General features: G+C 35.3%; 1 long non-coding RNA gene across 1 annotated transcript; it reads right to left on the bottom strand.

The window, feature by feature from the left end:
* Nucleotides 1-1,415: 1,415 nt before the first annotated feature.
* Nucleotides 1,416-5,386, bottom strand: LOC138900756 (uncharacterized). Its single transcript, XR_011412003.1, has 2 exons — nt 4,885-5,386; nt 1,416-3,263 (listed from the first exon to the last, which is right to left on the bottom strand). It is a non-coding gene; the product is annotated as an uncharacterized lncRNA (long non-coding RNA).
* Between the last annotated feature and the right edge of the window lie 1,633 nt (nt 5,387-7,019).

Here is a 7,019-nt window from a genome sequence, read left to right as displayed (position 1 = left end):
TTGTTTTATTAGCGCAGGTGTTCGTCAAAAGCGAAAGCTGATGAATTTTCCAGCTTTCCACGAACTGAGAAGGTCCGTCGCTCCCCATTTTCTTACTTGAAATCCACTAATCCAGCTACAAGATTTCGTCTTTCTCAGTTAGCTTACTTTAAAGAGCATGTCCAATTTCTCCAAACTAATTGAAATTTCAGCCTGCATATTTCACAAAACTTGTCACCATATATGCAATAGCAATATGTAAAAAGTCGAATTGAAGTGTATATTGAAGAAAAACAATTTAGGGTTTGAGAGTTTTTGAGAACATTTTGGGGAAAGACATTCTTCTATTACTCAAATGGCAAAAGCTGTAAAATGAGCTTCAAGTCTCCTATTTATACATTGGGTCAAAGTGAAAAATGAAACTAAACTAGCATACCACTTACAAAGCTATACAGACTAATCAGGCCTAAATACAAAAATACACATAAATAATATGCATAGCCCAATACTTATTGTGTTCATAGTGTAACTCCAACATCTCTCCAACTCAAGTTGGAGGATGAGCATACGCCCAACTTGCCAGTTAAAGAATGATGAGGAGCACCTGTCAAACACTTGGTAAAGATGTCAGCTATTTGCAAAGCACTAGGAATGTGACTCAAAGAGATTAAACCATCAACTAGCTTTGTGGGTATAAAATGATAGTCAATCTCTATGTGCTTCATTCTTTCATGAAAAACTGGATTGCGTGCTATATGAATAACAACTTGATTATCACAAAAAACTGGAATAGGTGCAGAGAATGTCAAACCCAAATCTAATAGCAAACGAACCAACCAAGACAATTCAGCAATGACCTTACTCATGGCACGATATGCGCATGATAGGAAACTACATTATTTTTTAGACTTCTAACTAATGAGACTACCACCCAAAGTAACACAAAAATCACTAACTGAATGTCATGAATCTGGGCAGACAACCCAATCAGTGTCATAATAACGAACCAAAGAAAAATCGACAGAGTTATTCAAGAAAAGTCCAACCTTAGAAGTCCCTTTTAGGAATCGCAGAACATGTAGAGCTACAGTCATGTGGGGGACTCTAGGAGATTGAAGGAATTGGCTAAGATGTTAAATCAAAGTAAAGGTCCGTACGAGTGTGTGTAAGAAAATTAAGTTTCCCAATAAGACTCATATACATCCTAGGTAAAAGCTCTCCAACATCAGACTTTAATTTGATAGTTAAATCCAAAGAACATATAACAGAAGAAGCTTCAGAACAACTAATTTCAACCAAAAAGTCATAAATGAACTTCTTTTGGTGCAACAGAACACCAGACTGATGATAATGAACCTGTATTCCCATAAAATAGTTAAGAAGACCTAGATCCTTTATTCTGAATTGCTCATCCATAAAGTCTTTTAATGCAGAAATTTCGGTCAAATCATTACTAGTTAAGATGATATCATCTACATATACAGCAAGAAAAATAGTAGAGTTATCTGATCGTCTCACAAATAAATAATAAGCATTTAAAGAATGGGTATAACCTATGGAACAAAGCGCTTAGGACAACTTAGCATACCATTGTCTAGAGAGTCGCAAACCATACAATAATTTTTTTAATTTGCATACTAGATGAGGAATAGAATTAGTAGTTGTAGTAGATGAAGAGACGACAAATAACCCTTGGGGAAGTTTCATATATACTTCTTCATCCAAATCACCATGCAAAATGGCATTGTTAATATCTAGTTGAGAAAAAGACCAATTTTGTTTAGATGCATTAGCGATGAGACATCTAATAGTGCATATTTTTACTATAAGGGAGAAGGTATCATGAAAATTAATGCCTTCTACTTGTGTATCCTCCCTTACAGCTAGCCTCACTTTATATATTTCTACACTCCCATCAGTCTTATATTTGATCTTATACACCCACTTGCAATCAATTTCTTTCTTTCCCTTGGGTAGCTCCACAATTTTCCAAGTCTTATTTGCTTTCAATGCCTCAAACTTCTTCCTCATGACTTCCTGCCAAGATGAACTAGCAGCAGCCTCGGAATATGAGTGGAGCTCAACTGCAACAGTTGATGCATCAGAGATGGAGGCAGCAGAAGAGCAAGAAATAGAAGGAGAAAGCTGAACGACATAATCTTGAAGGTGGGAAGGAAGTTGATAAGATTTAGTGAATCTCCTTAGTTTTGGGAGAGGAGCGGCAAGGGAAGGAATTGATTCAGATTGGACGAAATGGGAAAGGATGAAAGATCAGATCCATAATATAATAAAGAAGAATTGGAAGAAGTAGGGGGAACATGAGTGGAATAAGGGAAAGAGCCATAGGCTCATTGAAAACAGTGGAAGAAATAGGAGCTGGAGAGGTAAATGAGGGAGAAGAATGAAGTAAAAAGGGAAAATAGACTCATGAAAAGTGACATCCCTGAAGGCAAAAACAGATTTGGTGTGCAAGTTATAAAGCTTATACAATTTCTTGCCAAAAGGATAACCAATAAAAACAGAAGGAACAACCCTTGGTTGGAATTTATATCTAAGACATTTAGGCACGGTTGCTTAACATATGTCTTTTTTAAGATAATGAAAATATTCCAGGGCATTATCACCTCTAATTGTGTGGACATGATGGTTAAATTATGTCTTAACCATTGCACTAAATGCTTTAAAAAGAGTAATAGCATTGCTATTAGAGCACATTAAATATGTCCAAGTAGCTGTACTATAGTCATCTACAATTGTTAAGAAGTATCTAGCACCAGAATAAGTTTAGGTATGATAAGGTCCAGATGTATCAACATGGATAAGCTGAAATAAAGAAGTAGAAAGAGATGTGTTATCTGTGAAGGGCAATATAGCGTGTCTAGCTAAAAGACAAATAGGACGAGTAAACGACTGTTTGGGAGACAAATCAGGAGATATAGAAGATATACACTTCATCTTCACAAAAGGCATGTGACCCATTTTGTGATGTCAAAGTACATCAAGTATATTCAAAGAAGCAGAAGAAGAAAATATAGTGTCATTCACTTGTTGTACAATATCGGTAAAAAGAGGAACATGAAAAACATTCACACTACTTGCAACATTATTCAAGGCTGAACTAGGAAAATTATCCAAACTTTACACGACATTGTTCAAAGCAGAAGTAGAATTTTGCATCACATTGTTTAAGGCAGAAGTAGAAGAACATGAAGAAGGGAAATGATAAAGCTTATACAGTCCTTGGTCCAATCTACCAGGTACCAAAAGCTTCTTCCTCAAAGGTCCTGTATCAAATAGGAAGAAGAAGTGAAAATGACTACACTGTTAAATTGTTGAATTAATATGTATACGTAAATGAGGTTGTAATTGAAAGTAGGAATGTAAAGTACTTTATGTAGAGTAGAAGTAGAAGATAAAGTGAGTGATCATGTATAGGTAACCTTTAGTTTATATCTATTAGGCAAAGTAACAAAATAAGGGATAGAAAAAGGTGTGATATCAATAAGAAGTTCTTTATCAAAGGTCAGAGGTTAGTCGCTCCTGAGTCTAATCCAAACACATTTTGCCATGCTAGTCAATATGCAAGCAGAATAAGCAACATGATTAAACTCAGAGTGGGGAGATTACTACCAACAAAGTTGGCAGAACCCATAAGGTTGGGCTGAGGAGTGGAAGCAAGACAGTTGGACTGCTGTAGTAGATTCATGAGCTAGAAATATTATTTCCTTAGTAAGAGGACAACAAAGAATCCAGACCAGTGAAAGCACATAGTGGACCAAATTCGGGATTCCTAGAAGATGAAGACTCATCATTTATAACAGTGTCAAATTTTTTGCCCTTAGTAAACTTGAAAAGTTGGGGAAATCCATTCAATTTGTAGAATTTATCAATAGTATGTCCACTCTTCTTACAATATTTACAAAAAAGAGAACCCTAGTTATTTGTATCAAAATTAACCTTCTGATTGAATTATCTGTGTGGAGGAAATTCATTGGTTGCATTGACATTAAAGGAGGCCAGATCAGGAGAAAATTGAGTACTAGGAATCACTTGTCTTTGCTTTTCATCTTGCAAAAGAATATTGTATACACTATCAAGTGAAGGAAGTGGATTCATCATCAGTATATTACTTCTTACATTGACGTATATTTCATTGAGACCTATTAAAAAATGGTGGATTTTATTCTCTTCATCTTCCTTTAGTGAACCAGGTTTTGCAGCATAAGTACAACTCTTAGAATGATTTGAGCCCATGATCTCCATTTCATCCCAAAGTTTTTTTCAATTTGTTAAAGTACGAGGCTATGTCAAGAGGTCCCTGGAATGTGGAAGATAATTCTTTCTTTATTTAAAATTTGTGTGTCCCATTTACCGTCCCATATCTATGATTTAACTGCTTCCATATACTTTCAGTAGTATCAGAGTATTGTACACTCTCAGCAATTTCAAGAGAAAGAGAACTTGTTAGCCAAGAAATAACCATATTGTTAGACTTATCCTATTGTTTGAACTCGGGAGATCTTTCAGTTGGTTAGGACATGTACAATCGATGAAACTTTATTTCTGGCAAACAACGATATAATTATGCTCTTTCTCCATCCACCAAAACCATACCCATCAAAAAGGAATACTAACTAGTGACATTCCAGGAATGTCAAAGGAGTGAATGAATAGAGGACTAGAAGAATGAGAAGTAAATTTATAATCACTATCACTAGAGCTTCCTATTTTTAGAGTTAAGTGAAACAGGAAAACTGCTAACCCAGAATACCAAGACAACTATCCGAATATCAACATCTACATGAATCAAATCTACACATGTAAATACTAACAATAGAAGAGCAAGTTTTTCATAATGACTCAATCCACAATCATGGAAGAATATAGAGAGTGAAATAGGTTTACCACACTTCTTCATAACCGGAAGAAGCGCAGCCTTCAATTATCAAAAACTCACAGCAACAAATGATGAGAAATACCCTTCACGTTACCGGAAGAAACCCTAGTTCTGAAGGTAAGCAAAGAAACTCCAACCGTAAACAAAAACACCACCAAAACGACGATTGAGTGGAGAAAATTAAATGAGAACTCTGAATCCCACCAAAAAAACAAAAAAAGAATCTAACGACCGGCGAACAGAGAAACCGACGAAACTCCGGCGAAATAGGCCGAGAGTACCACTGCTCGAAAGATGATGATGAGATCTCCCAAAACCCCGCTCTGATACCATGTAAAAACTCAAATTGAAGTGTATATCAAAGAAAAATAATCTAGGGTTTGAGAGCTTTTGAGAACATTCTAGAGAAATACATTTCTTCTATTACTCAAATGGCAAAAGATGTAAAATGAGCTTCAAGTCTCATATTTATACAATGGGCCAAAGTGAAAAATGGAACTAAACTAACAGACCACTAATAAAACTGTACAGACTAATCAGACCCAAATACAAAAATACACACAAATAATCTGCACAAGCCCAATACTAATTGTGTTCACTATGTAACTCTAACAAAATAAGCAAATGATCCAGGCAATTCACTTGACCTAGAAAATCCAACAGTACTAATATTTCCTGAACTTCTATATTAGGTAACTATCAATGAATGTATTTAGCACAGAAATATTAGAGATTAAATTAAAAATGTTGACCATATGAGTTCTAAATAAATCCTACAATCAACAAATCGAGTAAATTACTCAAGACCATATATGTCTTTTGTCATCTTGAGATTACTGCATTATAGTATATGGGTAAATTAGACAAAATTCTAAAAACAAAATATCGTGATTTAGTATAGGTAGAGAGTTATAATTTTGAGTGCCAAGCTAGAAATCATCCAAAGACAAAAATAACTTTTTCCTAATGGTTGCGGTGATGTTAAACTGAAAGTCTAACGGATAAGTTGCCGATTTAACCCGTTTCACTTTTTTTTTAAAACCAACTATATATGCTGATTCTGAAAGGAAAAAATAAATGCTTACTCTGTCTCAATACCTTTTCTTTCTCGTTGGAAACAAGCATAGGAGGAGTGTTCAGAAATAGCAATGGAGACTGGATCCTTGGGTTTCACAAATTATGCTATGCAACATCTGTCACAACCCAAAACCTAACATATCGTGATGGCGTCTAACATGCAACTAGGTAAGCCGACAACTCAATTATTTCCAGCAACTTTAAATTAAATATGAGCTAAAACAGGTTTAATAATTTAAGCTCTAATAAACTGGATAAGATCAAAACTAAATATGAAATACGAAAAATTCCCAAAACCTGGTATCACCGAGTACATGAGCATCTATATATAACAACATAGTCTAGTACATTGTCTGGAAAGTAAGACTAAATAAATAAAACCAAAAGATAAGGAAAGGAGGATCATGGTCTGCGGACGCCAAGCAGCTACCTCGATGATCTCTGAGCAGGTAGACTCCACGATCAACAACCGTCGTGCCCGAAAATGCCTTAATTTGCACACGAGATGCAGGGTGTAGTGTGAGTACAACCAACTCAATAAGTATCATAAATAAATAAGGCAAGGTAAGAGAAGTTTAATTTATTGAGGTCACTAATAAAAGCAGTACAATTTTGTCCCTTTTCATTAGCCTAATATACGATTTAAAGTTAGATCATAAGGATTCGTGATACGAATATTCGTGTGTGCATGTGCACTGGTTCTAAAATATCCTACTCAATAGTATTGTGGCATGTAGGGGAAAGAAAATAAGTAAATCAGATAAATGATCAAGAAAATATAAGTTCCACACATTGCACTTATAACTCACGTGATGCACGGACAACTCACGTGCTAAAAATAGAATTTGTACGGGGTTACAACTCTCAAAATGACCGGCCAGGTCATTACAACATCCGCCATGCAAACTGAATTAATGGCTTTACGGGAAGGAATACAAATTGCAAGAGAAATGAATTTCCTCAAAATGGAAGTTGAAACAGACTCCACATAAATCATCAAACTCGTGAATGAAAACAACCAACATTTTTCTAACATTCTTCTTGATTGCAGGTTATTAATGCACCA

The sequence above is a fragment of the Nicotiana tomentosiformis genome, chromosome 11 (assembly GCF_000390325.3).
Source record: "Nicotiana tomentosiformis chromosome 11, ASM39032v3, whole genome shotgun sequence".
Classification (NCBI taxonomy): Eukaryota; Viridiplantae; Streptophyta; class Magnoliopsida; order Solanales; family Solanaceae; genus Nicotiana; species Nicotiana tomentosiformis.
The sequence above is the reverse complement of the archived record's forward strand: the minus strand, read 5'-3'. Positions and strand labels throughout refer to the sequence as shown.